At 33.9% G+C, this 20206-nt stretch overlaps 1 protein-coding gene and 1 long non-coding RNA gene across 2 annotated transcripts in view; both read left to right on the top strand.

The window, feature by feature from the left end:
- LOC128233583 (uncharacterized) overlaps nt 1–20206 on the top strand; it is a 67736-nt gene that overhangs the window by 10139 nt on the left and 37391 nt on the right. The window lies entirely within an intron of this gene.
- On the top strand, nt 193–19611 carry LOC128233584 (uncharacterized). The gene is made up of 3 exons (XR_008260730.1): nt 193–614; nt 14822–14928; nt 15821–19611. It is a non-coding gene; the product is annotated as an uncharacterized LOC128233584 (long non-coding RNA).

Genomic DNA, 20206 nt, shown 5'->3' on the forward strand with positions numbered 1-20206 from the left:
GTGCTCAGTTACATTGAACACCTGTCGTAACTGAATGATAGCTTTACATTGATAAATAAGAAGTAAATATATCCAAATACTATTGCAAGGGGTATTTTTTTGCAAAAGTGTATAGCCCTTCACGCAATTCATGATAGTTTAAAAACTCATGTCTTGAATGTCATTATCTTTGATCAAGTATACGTTCTAAGCATTAGGAATGATATTGTTCATATTGTTTCATCCTGCTACCTGTTTGCATGTTTTTGTTCGTTTATCAAATATACGCATGTACTTTGCTTATCAATATCATGTCCACGTGTTTGTGAATGGAGGATAAAGATACTGTAATAATGTTTCAAAGATGAATATCGTTAAACACGTTGATTAAATATTAACATATTTTTAAATCACATTTATGAGAGTTAGGCGAAGATTTTGTGATGGATTTTATATTTGCTACTGTACAATAGGGGAGGTTACTGCGTAGGAGACGAACATTTTCTTAAACCGGTTTATAATCAAATCAAGTAGGACCTACTCCGGTGACCTCAGACGAACATTCGTGTAAAAAATGGATTGAAATGGACAATCATAAAATTTTGGGCTATGGACTTATTGAAGACAACTGTATGGTAAGTCTAAATGCCGTTTGTTTTCATGATGGTTTAAATGATAAGAATTGTTTGTTATTTTTGATCACGCACCCCCCACATAGTGACATTACTCCGCAAAGCTTTGTCTGCTTTTTCCCCGCAAAATTTCTTCGGGAATGGGCGTAACCTAGGTTCCCTTTGGTGCGAGGACATTTTACCATCAGTTCATTCCTGCAGGGAAGGAATTTAAGCGGGGGTTAGTCCACCTAAATGGCCTTCAGTCTTTTGAAGATTTTTAGACTATGGCAGACTCGAGACAGGGATACATAATGTAGTTAGTGTCGGTTAGAACCAGCCACCCACCCGGGTAGCCCAGTTGGTTAGAGCACCATGCTAGTGTTCCGGCGGTCGTGGGTTCGAGCCCCACACCGGGCGCACTTTTCCTCCCAAGTTAACTTTAATAACAAATGTCAAAATAATAAAAAAAAGTATCCCTGATTGCTAATTATTGTAGCTTTATAAAGCCGGGGTTGGCTGAACCGAAAATCCCACTATTCCCCGGACCTGGGGAGGCCATGGTTACAATTGACTGCAATCATTTTTTTGAAAAAAAAAAAGGTAAAAAAGTGTTAAAAAAGTGTTATTGTTTATCCTTCAAACTAAATTCAATTGACGCCAAGTCTATTGCTAACGGGTCCCTAGACTTACCGAAATACGATTATTTACCGAAAGACAGATAAAATTACCGAAATACGCATGAAAGTTACCGAAAGACGCCTTCTAATGCATTTATTTTTAAATAATCTTGTATATATAATGCAGGGCCCTCACTCTATTTCGGGGGAAGGGGCCCACAGCCGTTTTGAGGGGGAATTTTCGTGTCGTTTTCCCAAAATAGGGGAATTTGTATTATAGGGGAATTTGTATTAATAGTTAACTACAAAGGTTTCAAACAAACATAATACATTTAAAACAATCTTTAATCACTGAGTAACATTGCAAACAACTTCACATCAATTCAATCACTTGAACAGTCAACTTAGAATTTAACCATTCTATCTTTTTTTCTACCGAAGTAGGCAATGGCTTCGTTCAATTGTTCATCAGTCAAACATTCCTCTCCAATGCTGACGACCCTCATAAGCTCTTCAATCGTCTTCTGGGACATGGAAGCCCTAAGTGGCGTACACAGCCTATTCATTAACGAGAAAACTCTCTCGACCACTGCTGTTGAGGTCGGGATCAAAGCCCCGACCAACATTAGATATCCCATGGCTGGGTAGTCCTGCTTGATTCCTGCGTGCTGCCTCAAAAGAACGTCAATCTTCTTACATGAAAACGCCGTTTGTTTCGTTAACTTTTATCGATATGATTTCGAATTGTGCAACATTTTTCACAAACAGAAGTAAACAACGGAATGAATTAGTGCGCATGCGCATTGGCAAGGGAACTAACACCGTTAGATACAACGCTACTTATTATTCGAGTTACTTCCCCTAGCGTACAATGGCGCGTAGTTTAAAAAAATTGACAATGTTTTTGCATTTTTTAAACCAATTTTTAGGGGGAATTTTCAGCTCTGAAGGGGGAAAAAAAGATACTTTTTCGAGGGGGGACGGCAGCCGAATTTCGGCGGTAATTTTGGACGATCGAGGGCCCTGTAATGATTATACGCATTGTAGCCAAAAATTATAAAATAATATTTAGAAATAATGACTTTATTGACAAAAGAATTCCCCTTTTTTAGTCAAATAGAGTTATCTCCCGTCGTCAACCGAAATACGACGATTATGGATACAGTATGGTTAAACTGGAGTAAACATGATAGAAATTTACCGAAAGACGCTTGCTATTGTATTTATTTTTAATATTCATATATATTTGATGATTTTACACATTGTAGCCAAAAATTATAAAATAATATCTAGAAATAATGAGTTTTTTTACAAAAGAATTTCCTTTATTTAGCCAATAAGAGTATTCTCCTGTTCTCAACCGAAATACGATTTATTGATATGTTTAAGGTGAAGTAAGAACATGACAAATATATACAGTTAACTTAATACTAAATTTTTATTTTATTTTTCATCATTTCTCTACATACATGACACATACATTTGATTAACATCGAACATGGAAGGCTGCATAAAACATAAGTCATACACATACTAAAATTACATGAAATATTGAACGCTGCAAATACAAAATAAAATGATTAACTTACAATATGTATTTAGATCATTGACAAAGACATATACATGTTAATGACAAAAGCTATGGTAAATGTACATTGAAAATTCACCTTGTGTTACAAACAAATGTGTCAGACATACAAACAATAATGTTTTATTATTATGTGCATTATTTATTATTAACTATGTACATGTCTTCATCGTTGAAATCAAACAGTTAATGTTAAAATACTTTATTTTTTTATGGTTTAGCATGGTGCATTAGAAATAATAGCCTGCATTTCCAGTATCTGCAATGGATTTGGACTAGTCTTCTGACGTACATATCCCTACAATGGCAGACATTAACTCTTTGAATTGACCTTCAACTGCTCATTGGACAGGTGAACAAACTTTGTGAATGGTTGTGACCTCCAATCCACAGTTTGTTTTAGGACATGGTTAATGGACTCGCAATTGTTGTTTGTCCAGTTTGGGGGAATTGCCTCATTCCTTACAGGGTCGTTAAATCTGGGAAACTAGTTCAATAGCCTTGACCAAGGCCTTTTCATCGTCAGTTCCAATGACCAATATGAGCATCAGGTGATGAAAAAGGTGACTATATGTTTCAAAATCACTGTGGTCGTGTATGAACATGGGGCCTAAGAAAATTGGGGGGTCACCAGTGCAGCGGCGATTGACGGACAGTTGTTTGTAACAAGTAACTGTCACGTGTTTACAAATTCAAACTCAGTGATTTGGCTATCATTTACTAAAGGTACAAAATGGTTTGGTACAAAGTTGCTTATGTCAACAGACATCATCGTCAACATGACGGAAAATTGGGGTTGTGAGTTTCCGGCATCATATGATAATCCACTATATGCACACGATTTACAAACAAATTTGAGGTTTCTGGCACTCCATGACTTAAGGTCTTGCATAGCAATAACTTACCTTTTTACTCGCGATTGTTATTTATGAATCTTCAAATGAAGCCGTCAATTTGTGTGAAAATCACCCGCAATTATAAATGTACACGTAATGCGGTCCTTTAATGCGTAATTATTATGGTATTTACTCAACACGTGTCACAGAGCCGAAAAGGGTTTACCCAAATAAACACACTTTCAATAATACCAAACTGTCCCCCAAAAAACGTGCCGCTACTTTGTGGGGTGTCATATACCGGGTGATAATTATGTTGTTTTAAACATCGCCTGATTCTGTGTATTTGGTGTGGTCTGGTTATAAGTGTCCATAAGTAAGCTAATTTATCTGAAGATGAGAAATTCGCTGTTTAAAAACCTCTTTTTTTCAATTTTCATATAAACAAAAATTAAAATTTGAAAGCCCTGAACTATACTGTAGATCTAAGTTAGTTTAAAAGAAAATGATTTAAGCGACATTTTCGACCTATTTCAAAGGCAATGTTTCAAGTATATTCCAAATACTTTCAAATGCTGTTTATTGATCTAACATTTCCATAAGAATATAAATTCTATTATTTGAATCCAAATTCATAATCATTTTCATAATACAACAACTAATAAGTTATTTTTACCTGCGTTAAATCGTCTTTCGGTTGCGAAGGGAGACAACTATTTCACTGACATATTGTCTTTATTCAATTGAACAAGAAGTAAATATTTTCATGAACTTTTTCATTTTTATGAGTGTGTTTTAGTTATATGAATATTATGAGATCATCATTAATTGGAATAATTGATTATTTTGGAAGCTTTTATTTGTCTTTCGGTTGGCGAGTCGGCACGCGGAATTCGATCTCGAACACTGAAATTTCAACTGCCTATTCAGGGGTGTAGAAATGTTTTGAAGTAGCAGGGAAGATCCCAAAAGTAGGCGGGGGGGGGGTAGTCTGGGTGTCCTTCCCCAGTTAGGGGCCAATGCCCCTTGTGGGATTGAATTTAACCCCTTTTTAACCAAAATTTCTAGTGTTGAACTGTTCTGGTGCATGTTTATTTTGTAACATTTAGGAAACAGGGAAACTTCTGTACTTGAATATGATACTGAATCTGAGAACTACCCCACTGATCTGAGTTTTACCCCACCCCCACCCCCGACCCCACCTCCACCCCCGACCAGTGAGGGCCAACTAATAAACCAAATAACTGTCAAATTCAGATTCAGGATACTATTATAACATTCCAGACCGCATGCCTTGCCATTTGCTAGCAATTCCCTCCTAATCGTATGTGTACCTTCTTCTCTACCACTTATATACTTTCAGCCACTGAATCTCTGTGATCCTCTGAAAATTAAACATTTAACTTCATTTTCTGTGGTTCTAGATATCTCACCTGCAGCTAGCTAATTCCGTTTTAATAACAACCAAAAGAAATATCTGGACACTTTGTGACGTTTATTAAAAGCGTACGAAATTTCGCCAAAGGTACATGTAAAATTCATCAAAATAATGGATTATTTTTAGCAGTGACATCACCGCAAGCTTGTTTCATTTTGTTAAACATCCGGATAACACTCGTATACAAAAAGGAATGTTGCGTAAATGGTAATAGGACTAACAGAAGGACAGACACGCTCATGTTGCAAACTTACTACGCTTTTTGGTGTCTGGAAAAAAAAAATTCTTTTTTTCACCCTCTATTGCTTCGCTAATCATAAACTTCAAAACATCCCCATGGAGGATGCGACTAATGAGGTCATGTATCGAGCCAATGTTATTGTATTCGGAACGCTGGGAAACCCAAACCTAGAACTTGAAAACATCCCAGAGGGGGATGCGACTAATGACGTCACGAATCGAGCTAACGGTGCATTGTAGTCCGAACGCGTGGAAACCAAAATAAACAATACCATCAATCAGGGTTTTAAACTTATGTAAACATAAAAACATGACAAAAAATAACAGATTTTATTTTTGATGATGCGGGGATAAATAGCCGGGTGAAGATGCTAAAGTAACCGGGTTATTTTACCGGCTTCCGGCCCATTTCTACACCCCTGCCTATTACATCATTATATTTTAATATTTTTCTCTAAAATTTTGTTTGGTAATGTATTTGTATAATATTAATATAAAAACAATAAAATAAATGCACTAGAAGGCGTCTTTCGGTAACTTTCATGCGTCTTTCGGTAATTTTATGCGTCTTTCGGTAAATTATCGTATTTCGTTAAGTCTAGGGACCGTTGCTAACTATTGCACCAGTCAATTGTACATAGAAACAGTGATTCGTCACAATCATGAACATGAGAAAACTAAATTATTACATGATATAAGAAGTAAACAATACCGGTAACATTTTAAAACCACAAAAGTGTGATGTTGAGAACCAATCCTTTTGCAGTTAAATTACAAAGAAAATTTGTAATAAGGTACTGTAGTGAGCTACTGACATGATAATATGACTAGATAACACAACATAGTACCACATGAACATTTCAACATTAACATGTATTGACCTGAAACAAAATATATTTTCAAGACAATCTTTTAACTGGTAGTCGGTAGTGGTTACGTCTCTTGTTTCTATAATCGATTGTTCAAATTTCACTATCGATTGTCGCTGATGAAGGCCTTTCCGATCAATTGTCGATTATAACTGATCTTCGGCACAACACTATTGCTTATACTTCAGCGTTTTGAGATTTCATTAAGTTTCAAGTAATATTTTTCATATACTATATCAATATAATTTCCTTGTTCTTTTTTTTTAATAATGATATAGATAGACTATACTAATTAGTGATGTTCTGATGATCAATTATAATGAAAAAATAACTGGTATGTTCCTGAAATCAGTTTTTCTTCTTTCATCTTGTCAATTTTGTTCAGTTGTAATCATTAACAATATGGCTAAAGCAACAACAACATTAATAGTGGGGATTTTTGGTGAAATTTACTGCCTTACTGCCTTCTTCCCTAGTGAAAACTTGTCCATTTTTCACCATATTTTATGTTTTCCAAATTTGATAAGTGGAGATTTCATAACATTAATGAATAAAAAATCTTGAAAAGACTTACTATAAATTAACAAAATAATATATGCATAAAAATCTTTAAAACATGTAGTATATAGAATATTTTAGCACAAGCCCACAATCCTGCACTGGTGAAAATTATGTCACCGGGGCTTGTTCTAATTCTGAATTTAATATAGCAGGGCTTGAAAAAAAAAATATGCCAAGCAATAGAGTAATAATTCAGGCTTGTTCATCCCGAACTCCAATTTCGATGATATATTTTGCCATTAAAATCTAAATTAGATATTTAAGCCTGATTTTGTATTTTTCCCAATGTCAACTTTTTTCCCCAAATTGTATTGTACAGGTGGTAAAAATAATTCCATAAAATACACTAACTAGATATTTTCAATCCTTTACCTAACATAAGTAGAGTAAAGGATGATGAGTTTTTGTACAAGAATAAAATTACAAGTACGGTACCAGGTATTGTCAAAAAATATTTCTTCTATTAATAAACAGCAACGTGAGTGGAACCGATTACCAATAGTCAAACCAGTGTGTGTATACCACGTGATAAATTACGTCATATATGCTACGTCGGAAGGCAACATTTTGCTTAAAATGAACACTTAAATTAAAGATACCTTTTCCTTTACACCACCATTATAAATGAAACAAAGGGCAGTCTATGCCGCTTAAAGAGCCCCGCATTTGTTTTATTACCGACATTTGATAAAGTCATTAGTTTCATCAAACGCTTCGCCCGTTTTCAAAATCATGTTTTGACAGTGCTCCGTCTGACGGCCGTATTGTGAAAAGGTTTGTCGAAGTGTTTAAAGCAATTAAACTCGCAATCAAACTCTGGTAAATGGCCGAAAGCAAGGCTCCGTAGGTGGCGTAGACTGCGCTTTGTTTCATTTAAAATGGTGAAGAAATAGTAAAGTTATCTTTGTTTAAAGTCTTTTTAGCTCACCTGTCACTTTGTGACAAGGTGAGCTTTAGTGATCGCCTTTTGTCCGGCATGCATCGTGCGTCGTCCGTCAACAATTTACTTAAGACATTTCCTCCTTAACCGCTGGGCCAATATTAATAAAACTTCATAAGGATGTCCCTTGGGTGGTCTTCTATCAAAGTTGTTCAAAGAATTAAATTCCATGCAGAACTCTGGTTGCCATGGCAACCAAAAGGAAAAACTTTAAAAATCTTCTTCTTCCAAACCACAAAGCTTAGGCCGTTGATATTTGGTAGTTAGGATCACCAAATAGTCCTCTACCAAGATTGTTCAAATTATGGCCCTTGGGTCAAAATTGGCCACGCCCCGGGGGGTCATGGGTTTTCTCTATATGTTTATAGTGAAAACTTAAGAAATCTTCTCCTCTGAACTTACTTGGTCTAGAGATTAGATATTTGGCATGATTCATCGTCTAGTGGACATCTACAAAGTTTGTTCAAATTATGGCCCTGGGGTCAAAATTGGCCCCACCCCGGGGGGTCATGGGTATTTTCTATATGTTTATAGTTAAAACTTCAAAAATCTTCTCCTCTGAACTTACTTGGACTAGAGCTTAGATATTTGGCATGATTCATCGTCTAGTAGACCTTTACAAAAATTGTTCAAATTATGGCCTTGGGGTCAAAACTGGCCACGCCCCGGGGGGTCATGGGTTTTCTCTATATGTTTATAGTGAAAAAATCAAAAATCTCCTCTGAACTTACGTTGCTTAGAGCTTAGATATTTGGCATGATTCATCGTCTAGTTGACCTCTACAAAGTTTGTTCAAATTATGGCCCTGGGGTCAAAATTGGCCCCACCCCGGGGGGTCATGGGTATTTGCTATATGTTTATAGTTAAAACTTCAAAAATCTTCTCCTCTGAAATTACTTGGACTAGAGCTTAGATATTTGGCATGATTCATCGTCTAGTTGACCTCTACAAAGACTGTTCAAATTATGGCCTTGGGGTCAAAATTGGCCCCGCCCCGGGGGGTCATGGGTATACTCGATATGTTTATAGTTAAAACTTCAAAAATCTTCTCCTCTTAACTTACTTGGACTAGAGCTTAGATATTTGGCATGATTCATCGTCTAGTGGACCTCTACAAAGATTGTTCAAATTATGGCCTTAGGGTCAAAATTGGCCCCGCCCCGGGGGGTTAGGGTATTCTCTATATGTTTATAGTTAAAACTTCAAAAATCTTTTCCTCTGAACTTACTTGGACTAGAGCTTAGATATTTGGAATGATTCATCGTCTAGTTGACCTCTACAAAGATTGTTCAAATTATGGCCCTGAGATCAAAATTGGCCCCGCCCCCTGGGGGGTCATGGGTTTTCTCTATATGTTTATAGTGAAAACTTCAAAAATCATCTCCTCTGAACTTACGTGGCTTAGAGCTTAGATATTTGGCATAATTCATCGTCTAGTGGACCTCTACAAAGTTTGTTCAAATTATGGCCCTGGGGTCAAAATTGGCCACACCCTGGGGCTGATGGGTTTTCTCTATATGTGTTATAGTGAAAACTTAAAAAATCTGTGCAATATATGACAGGTGAGCAATTCAGGGCCATTTGGCCCTCTTGTTTTAAATCAAAATATTGCCTTCTGACGTAGCATTTATGACGCAATTTATCACGTGGTTTACACACACTGCAAACAGGAACTGATTCCCAACACTTTAGTTCTTTAAGCATTCTGTGCAACTCTCCAAACTTGCCCCAGGGTCTGAAGTAAAAAAAAAATTACCTAATAAATATTCTGCTTTGTGGCATGTTATTAACCCTTTAGCACATAGACAAGTGGCCAGATTACACCTCCCAGTCAATAGCCATCTTACTGATAAGCAGTCCTTATCTGCATAGGTACTTCTCTGGATATTTGAAAATCAGAAAATGAATACAGCAGTATGACCTTAAAATCAATGTTACTCCAAATAATTGTGTCCAAATCTTTTTTATGTGAATTCATTTTTTATAGATAATTTAATTATCTAATAAATGGTGTCAATGATGAAGTATTAAATTATTTTATTTCAGCTAAGAATGTATTTTTAAGATGGATTTGTAACATTTCTTTGAAATGTCATAATTGCATTAAATCAAAGGGTAATAAAATGCTGGGATCGATCTAATTTTTATTACCCCTATCATAAAAAAGACCCATCTGGATTAAAAAGCCGACAATTTATGTTCTTGTGTATTAATACACAGAAATATATCAGGAATATCCGGTGTCATCCAGCTGAGAGATCCAGTCCAAGGTGTCTGTTTAACTTTATTACCCCATAAAATTGTTTACAAAAAAAGAAAGCCGATAAATGATTTTCCGGTATGAATAAAAAGATCTAGATCAAACAAAGCGCTTGCACATGACCTATATTACAGCCAAAACTATGATGGACATTATATAAGCTTCACAGAAAATTTACCCATCATTTTCTCATTTACTAATTGTTTCTTTTGTTTGTAAACAAAATATTACCTTTAAGTAAATATAATCTCAATTGATTTTAATGGTAAACTGAAAACTGACGTAATATATTTAATGATTTACGCATCAATGAATTTGGGGGAAATTCCATACAGTACTTAGCTCGTGGTCTTATTACGTCACAATGGGATATCACACCTGCGATTGGGAGTATAAACACCTTCTCAATTTAGCAGACGATATTTTCAAGGGAAAATCAATACACAAAAGGTTAAACTTTAATTTTATAAACATCCGGGATATTGTTTACAAAAAGAAAGATGCAAAATTGAAATATTGAAATGACCCTATTGAAATATGCGGGCCATGCGTTTACATCCAGTAATGGATACGGTCGGCCAAATGCGTATACATCTGGTAATGAGCTATGTCGGCCTATCTCGTATACATGCGCTAAAGGGTTAAATGCTTGATCAACACATATCCACTGAATAGTATATATATCTTAAAATGTCTGACCTCATCAAATGCAAAAGAATCAGTTACTACAATTCAAAAAAAGATTTTGGTATTAATTTTCTGTCACATAGCTGAGACTTTAAAATTCTTATTAGCTCTTAAAACATGATTTAACATAAGTCATATATGCACTTGCCACTTGACCATTACAAGTTAAAAGGCCATAAATCACTGACTGTGTAAATCACTGATGGTGCAATCAATTGGAAACAAATGGAAATATTACTAGATTTTGATTGGATGCCTCCATTCAGAGTTTATTATATATCAGGATTTTGATCCAATCACATTGTGTGTTATACCTAATCTGATGACAAAACAATTTTTAGGCGGAGCTAAATTAGTCCCACCCAATCAAGAAAGGAACATTACTTTGAATTTGTGTCATTAAGAAACAAAACTCTTCCATAATTCTGTATATTTTCTAAGCATTCTCGTTCATTTAGAATGTCAAGTGTCATCTTTGATCCCATTTCTAAATGTAAATAAAATCCCATATTGCTGTTAGCATTTCTTATTACATCATCATATCATTTTATGTTTAAATAATTGCTTTGCTTATTTACTTTATAATTGGAGATTTTGGAAATGGAAATTTAAGGGGTTTGCTTTAAGAATGAAGGCAATGAAAAATAATAGATTTTACATAAAAAAGTTGTTAAAATTCAAATCTAAATCATACTCTTTACCTGAAAAAGATTTTTTTTATTTATTTTTTTATTCTTGAAGTAGAGATATATATGTCATATTTTCCATTTTAGAATTTTTAAAGAAAGTTGAAGAACTTGAGAAAAAGAAATTTTAGAAAGAAAATTTTCAGTCATATGATTAAGTGAATGTATCAGTTAGTCAGAGACCTAATGTTCTACTTTGCTTTGCAAATGCTTTGTCTTTTTAATTGTAGTGCAGTGAAAGTTGTGTTTCTTTTATGAATATATATGGTACTCTTTATAATAGGAGATTTTACTTAATCATACCCTCATTGAACAATTTCTTATAATATAAGGGAATGGTTTCTGGAAGAAAAATAATTAAAGTAATAGATTTTATAGTATCAAAAAGGCTATTGATTGAAAGTATTAAATTAAATCTTTATCAAACTCTTCACTTTGATAATAATTTAAGAATTGAATGATTCTAAAAATATCGAGCTATATGTAATAATTTAAACAAATTTGAAGAGCTTGAGAACCAGAAATTTACAACTTTTAATATTTAGTGTAGCATCTTTTCTGTACTAGGTAGTGTCAAGGTTTTTTCTGCAGTCCTACTGTGGGGAGATTTAAAAGTGTCTGACAAGTTTATGATATACACAGAATGGTGTCACTGTTTCCCACAAGGATCATAAAAACAATGAAAAGGCTTTTTTTCAAAGAACGAAGTCATTCAATACATAGGAAAAGCAATAAATAAGGCCATTTCATAGTAACTTAAATTTAGACTTAGAAAAAGAAAACTTACAAGTATGGTGGTGCCTAGAATTATACTATTTAAATGACTTATTAGTATGTGGAAAATGCAGCTATTATAATTTCAACAACTTTAAGGTTTAAATGACAGTATATTAATTATAAATTATTATTCACAAGTAGTTTTAAGGTCAATATGTTTTAAATTTTATTGGGACTTTCCTTAGTGGCGGTGGGGGACAATATTGTGCGAGTGTTCTTCAGGGTTGGAGCTGTGGAGGATGGTATATTAACGTTGACACACTTTAATAATTGTTGACACTCAAATAGGATTATCAAATATATATTTTGATATTTAAAATATCCAATCAAGTTCCATTTCTTGAAACACATATATGATATGTAAACGTGAATTAATCGCCAAATTATAATAAATTAAAGCTGCACTCTCACAGATTTACCAATATTACAACTGTTTTTTTATTTTTGTCTTGGAAAAAGCAAATTTTTGGTAAATATCTGCAAATCAATGATTGAAGATTGCTGACAAAAGCTAACATCAAAGATTGGCATATTTCGGTCAGAAATTAATAATTAATGGCTTAAGCCTTACTAACGATTTAAGAAAACTGCATAAAACATTAATATATATGTGTGGCATGTTAGTATTAAAAGTTTAGCAACTAAAAAAGAACACAAGTCATGCATTCAGTGACATATAAAACAATAAAATTGTATTGTTCAGAATTTAAGATATAAAGAAGAATATAGTAAAATTAATGTACATTTTTATTTATTTTTAATTCAATATACATAAATCACGGACCTATAAACCATAGTTTATAGGTCCATGACAATATATCATTGAAGGCTACTGACCCTGATCAAATTTTGATAAGAAATTTTTCAGTAGCAACTCTTTGACTGTTATCTTTGCCTTCATCTAAAAGCACCAAGTATTGTCATGGTAACTGTCTTTACTGTGTATAATTAAGATCTTAGTTGGTCATTTTCCTACTGATATTTATTAAATATAGTCAATTTGCCTGCTAAAAGTTTAAATGATCTTATTGACAAAATAAATTGGAATGGTTGAAAAAAGCATATCATTAAAATTTGCTGTTGGAATAAAATTATTATTCTGTGGAATAAATAATAGAATTATATAGAGATATATATAGTTAACTTAAATAAGTTTTGTTTTTAACTAAATTACATAAAAAAATGAATTGAACTGTTGTTTTTTCACACAAAAAATATTTGTTCATTCCTGGATCTTTTGATGAAAAAAATATGTTTTAGATCACCTGCATCATTGTCATAAAAAAACATTAGCCTATTCAGATCACTAAAACTCAAAACATGTTCAAGAAGTGAAAGCCCAAAATTGGCAAATACTGAGACAAATGAACTTGGTTTTGTTATATATCAGTGTGTGTATATCACATGATATGTGCAGTCACAAATGCTGCAACAGTAGGCAATATTCCTTTGAATGACTTAAAAGTTAAAACAGAAGACAACTTTTATTTTTCTTCACCATTTTGAAATAACTAAAGGACAGACTATACAGCTGCAAAGAGCCCTGTATTTGTTTTCTTACCGGTGTTGATAAGATGATTACTTTTCTCAAACACTTTAAAGCTGCACTCTCACGGATTTACCATTTTGACAAATCTTTTATTTTTTGTCTTTGAATGAGCCAATTTTTTGCCAAAATATCTGCTATAAGTGATATAAGACTGCTGACATAAGATCTGACTAAACTAATTTTAATGGCATAAAGCATTACTAACAGTTTAAGAAAAATGCACAAGTATCCATTTTTTAAATTAAAATCGGTGATCTGATTTTTTGTCAGCACTCTTATATCACTGGTTTCCATTCATTTTCGCATAAAGTGGCTCATTCCAAGATAAAAAAAAAAAACTTTTTCAAAACGATCAATCTGTGAGAGTGCAGCTTTAATATACCTGTAAAGACTTTTCATAGTGTGCCAAGAAACTAAACTCTCAATCAAACTTTGGTAAAAGATCAAATGCGGGGCTCTGTGTGTGCGGCATAGACTGTGCTAATTTTTATTTAATATGATGAAGAGCTAGTTAAGTTATCTTCATATGAAGCAAAAAAAATGTTTCAATACCCTGTATGAATTTTCTTTACCGGATATTGATTCATAAAAAAACTTGCTGTAGGGTGCAAGCTACTTTTCGCTATATGTCTAAATGGAAAAATCTTCTCCTCAGATCCTGCTGGCCTGTTTTCAAAATAATGTCACAGAAATGTTCCTAAGGTTACCATCTGTCAAATTCCTTTACCATATGTTGATCCATAAAAAATATGGTTTCAGAAGGGGGGGAGTAGTGGGTGTGGTAGTGGATCTTCACCAAAAGTGTTCAAATGTCCCTAAAGTGAAATATAGCCCTGAGTTATTTACACCCCATAAAGTAGTAGTCTTACACATTTATTTGTTCATGTTCTGTCAACAACCATGTCGTGTTATTTCAATTTTTATATAAATTATATTGTATTATGAAATATCATTGATAATATAATTATGTAGGATTTGAAAAAACAACAACTGCATACTGTTATAAATAAAATATGTATATTTTACCAATATATTATCGATGTTGGCCTGTCCAATTTGTATTTTTCCGAGAGTCAATTTTGTTCCCCAATGTGCAAGGCACAAGCGGTGAAAATAATTCCAATAAAAGTCACTAATTATTATTATTGTTATTATTATTAATAAACTATTACTGTTTCAGGAGATAAACAGAAACACAGAGGTGCTATACATTCTGATGGAAAAGACAACAAAAGCATCTCCCATCATTTTGGCGTGGCTCAGATCAAGAGGAGAAATTTAAAAAAGGTAATAACTGAGCAACTAAGAACATGCAAGTTGCACTGGTTAGAGTGTAAGACCCATCTCGCTTCATGAGAATTGATAATCATCAATGTATTAAATCAAGAAATTGAATGTAAGTGTCTTGTCTTTTGCAGTGTTTTTGAAATAGAATTTATTAAAAAAAAAACTAAATAATTTTTTAATATGATTGTGAATGTGTGATGTTTTCTTCTGATCATTCTCTCTCAAAACCAGATATAGCAAACATATTTCAAGTTGTAGATTTTTTTGTTTTACTTGTAAATATAGTTCTGAGGTTGTATTTTAGGCAAAGCCTTTTTATTCTGCTCAATACAAACTTATTTTGTAAGAATTATGGCCCTTTGTAATTTTTAAACAAATACATTTTTTTTTATGTTTTTGTAAGCCCATTATAAAGGGACATTTAATATTTTCACCAGCTGCATTATAAAGTCAGACCAAAAGTGTCCAGTAAGTGTTCAAACAATAACTAATTTAGAATCCTTTCTCAAATCTGGTGAGCAATATATATAGGGCCATCTCTGTGTTTGTCTGACAAAAAAACAATAATTTGAGTTAAATTGACAAATATTGTTGTAAAATGTTTTGTGAAGACATACAATTGGATTACTTTTGGGTTAATAGGATTATGGTTTCTGCACATAAAAATATTTAGAATAATATTTGGGTCAGTCGGTTCATGTTCAATATTACTGATAGTATAAGTGGAAGCAGTGACTTAAAATAAATTACCAAACAGTTTATGCTCAATTGCTTTGAGTTAACATACAAGATATGACACTTGGAATACTAGATCTTGGTGGCATAAATAAAAGACCTTGTTTTGTCACATTAACTTGTAATCAAGCACTAACTTCCTCTAAATTCTCTTCAGGTGATGGTTGGGCACACACAAGAAGACATAGATCACTGGCGTATAGCATATGAGTAGACAGGAGTTTCACACTCTGCCAGACTTACTTCCTCAGACGAGCAGATTTAGGCTTCTCAAGATCACGCACTGCACACTAAGACATAGTCTTTGACTACAACAAGGCCTTAGGGGATGAAAGTACAGAGAGGTCCAATTGAAATCAATTCTGTGCTGCATCATTTCTTTATTCTAGAGGTTGATGGACATGATTTATGGCATCAAGTGTGCAGTTTGTCAACTAACTATCAACACAGCAGTCTTGTTTACCAGCTCTGTGCAACTTGAGCTTTTAGCTTTATTGCTTGAAGCCACTGTATAAGAGGAGGGAAGGTGCAGACTCATCAAAAAGTCTCAAGGTTGAAACTAGGAAGAGAAGTTTGTCAAGAGTGTGAATATTTGCTTTGAAAACAATTGTTACAATGATTTGGTTTCCTTTGAAACTTGATACATACTATGTGTATGTTGAATGAATTGAGATGCTTAAATAAAGAACCACTATTCAAATATCAGGAAACTGCATTTTTCATACTAAATTGGTAAATGATGTCACGATTTCCTGTATGTATTTAAATAAGATATGTTTCCACAATTAATATTTTTAGGGACTATTTCTCAACGTAATGAAATAGATTAAATTTGTACAGCGTTATATGAGCTTAATATGTGTTTTCTGTTTCCTTAAAATTGATGAAAAATTGTCAGAAGGTAATGAGACCAGTATCCATTACTGCAATCATACAATAAAAAATACAGGGACAAGCCCACTGCTCATATAATATGATTAAACCTTGTTTAGGGGCATGAGGCAAACAGAGTTACTTTCAAATGTTAAAGATGCACTCTCACACTTTGGATGTTTATGCCCCCACAAAGTGGCGGCATATATAGGGTTGCCCTTGTCCGTACGTACGTCTGTCCGTACGTACGTACGTACGTACGTACGTCCCGAAGATTGTTTCCGATCTAATTCTTGAAAACCGTTTGTCCAATCCTCACCAAACTTTAAACACATGTTTGTGACCATAATATCTTGATCAAGTTCGATAGTCATGGAAATCGCTTTAGTCATTTAGGAGTTACGGCCCTTTTTTGCCAAAAATTCCCGAAGATTGTTTCCGATCTAATTCTTGAAAACCGTTTGTCCAATCCTCACCAAACTTTAAACACATGTTTGTGACCATAATATCTTGATCAAGTTCGATAGTCATGGAAATCGCTTCAGTCATTTAGGAGTTACGGCCCTTTTTTGCCAAAAATACTTCAAAAATATATGTTTCCAATCTAATTCTTGAAAAGTATGTGTCCAATCCTCACCAAACTTTACATACATGATTGTGACCATAATATCTTGATCAAGTTCGATAGCCATGGAAATCGCTTTTGTCATTTAGGAGTTACGGCCCTTTATTTGCAAAAAAAGACTTGAAAAATACGTCCCGAAGATTGTTTCCGATCTAATTCTTGAAAACTGTTTGTCCAATCCTCACCAAACTTTTAACACATGTTTGTGACCATAATATCTTGATCAAGTTCGATAGCCATGGAAATCGCTTTAATCATTTAGGAGTTAGGGCCCTCAGATTATCCTGAATAATCATTATGGCTTATTTTCTGTGACAAAAAAGTGGGGGCATCCGTGTCCTATGGACACATTTCTAGTTTGACAACTGTTTTCATTTTTAGCTCTACTGGCCAAAGGCCAAAAGAGCTTATGCGATGGTAATGTGTACGTAGTATGTGCGTCTGTAAACAATCCTCGTTTACATGATACAGCCTACAGTTCCTTTCGAAAACCAGCCAGATCCGCCCATGTATGCCTAGTTTATGGGCCTTGATAGTATACAAAAATCAGTGTGTCAGTAGGCAATTGCTCGTTAACATGATACAGCCTTTTTGATTGTATCTCAATGAAACTTGTACAGTATCTACATATCCATATGAGCTCGGTTCCTTTCGAAAACCAGCCAGATCCGCCCATGCATGCCAAGATTATGGGCCTTGATAATAAAAAAAAATAGTGTGTCAGTAAACAATTGCTCGGTAACACGATACAGTCTTCAGTTTTGATTGTATCTTGATGAAACTTGTCCAGTATATCCATTAGAGCTCAGTTCCTTTCAAAAACCTGATCTGCCCATGTTTCCTGGATTATTGGCCTTGAAATTATTAGATGATGGGCCTTGATAGTATAAAAAATGCTATTTTGTAATAAATGCTTGCGAATATGATACAGTCTTCAGTTTTGAGTATTCAGATACCCATAAGGGGTTGGTTCTTTTCGAAAACAGTGATGTTGACCACACAAACCCAGCCAGTAGTGCATAGGCCCTTTTGTTTGTTTTGGATTGGTACCATCCAGTCTTTGCGAAAAATGCATGGAAACCAGTAATATAAGACTACTGACAAAAAATTCAATTGCAGACTTTTTTATTTAAGTTAAAACATTGATGTTTTATGCACTTTTCTTAAATAACATTAATCTTCGAAGGAAATATGAAATCTGGGATTTGATGTTTTGTCAGCAAGCTTTTACCATTGGTTTGCTGATATTTACGCAAAAATTTGCTCATTCCAAGACAAAACAAAAGTTGTTAAAACGGTATATCTGTGAGAATGCAGCTCTAAATGTTTTGGCAAACATGTTTTTGATTTGGCAGCACAATCAATCTTGAACATTGCTTGATTTTACTGCTGTATTAGAAATTACAGGGGTAATGGGGGATTTTTTTTAGTGTTTTTATTGCTTTTTGTGATTCATACAGTCATACTTCATTCCCCAGGGCACAACTTACAAATAGACAAAACAGGAAAATGGTCATTTTAAAAGGTCAAGGACAATGCAAGTTAAACAATCATATTGTTCATGGCTTGTATTTTTGGTATATTTTGTTGCATATATGCTATAAAAAAGTTGAAAGTTAAAAATAACTTCATAGTTGAAATGATGGCTTTGAATGGTTTTGTCAGTTGAGAAACAGCACTATTAAGAAATATGTTAATGGTACTTTATTATTTTAATCAATTTTAGATATTTGTATGAAAATTATTATCTTATTTTGTACATGAGACCTTTTAAACAGTTATTTATAATTTAACAATGGGTAAATGATCAAAACTTAAAGCTGCACTTTCACAGATTGTCATTTTAGACACTTTAAAAATTTTGTCTCAAAAGCTGATTTGGTTATCATTCCTTTAATTCAGTCATATTAGATAATTCACAATAGAACCAATCAAAAATGTTTGGTAAGACTGCCGAAAAGTTCATTTACATTAAATTGTTCGTAATGCTACTATACCCATAAAACATCATTTTAGCCATAAATATGACAAAATGCAATCTGATCTTATTTCAGCAGTCTTATATCACTTAAAATTGGGTCTATGCAAAAAATGGTCTATTTATAGACCAACAATAAAAGAGTGCCGGTAGTCAAAACGATCAATTAGTGAGATTGCAGTTTTAAATACACCTTTTTAAGTCCGCTGTAAAATTCCAATGGTTTGCCTCAATCTTTAAAGCTAGCATACTGTTTAATTGACAGCCATACTTTTTGTTTAAAAGTGTCATGATATGTTTGTACAATGTGTTTATATAATTCATTAAAGAAGTCAAAACAAATTTGTTTATCTTGTAATTTGTTTTCTATTATTTAAATGACCCAGACGAAAATTGGGAACGTCAGTGCTAGTTCTTTTACTGCTAATATTCAATGAAGTTTCTATTGGTGTAGCAGCAAGGAGGTGTTACATTAAGGATGCATCATATAAACCAAATTATACATTCATATGCACAACATACAGGCGTGTAGCCACCTATACGTGAATACGCGGCTGAAAAAACATGGTTCTGAAAAAAAAACCACTGAAGTAGCAGTATGCGAATTTGACTACATGATCCAAAAACTGGTTATTTTCCAGTACAAAATAATGCACATCGAAACGCCCAGAATGCACTAGATTGCACCATGGTTTTCAAAATTTTCTGAGGGGGGGCATGCCCCCGAACCCCCCAGCACATTTATGAATCCACATGAATAGAGGGGTAGCTACGCCCCTGACATTATTGAAACCACAGTGTGGCTAAACAACACTTGTATGATTATCCTACGCAGTGATCTCCCATGGAAAATGCAATCGTCAAAGAATCTAAAGGGGATGTTTATATGGACTAGATTTGAAATACACCAAGTGTTTAAAAATGTTGATTTCAGTCACGAAGAGAATCAACCATACTCCTCACTTGTTGGAGTAAGATGAAAAGTCCACTTACCGCGGGAAAGAAAGTACATTGAAAATATTCATTTGATTCAATTGACTTTATCTTTTTATAAATATGTTGCAATA

The sequence above is a fragment of the Mya arenaria genome, chromosome 5 (genome assembly GCF_026914265.1).
Source record: "Mya arenaria isolate MELC-2E11 chromosome 5, ASM2691426v1".
In the NCBI taxonomy this organism is placed as follows: Eukaryota; Metazoa; Mollusca; class Bivalvia; order Myida; family Myidae; genus Mya; species Mya arenaria.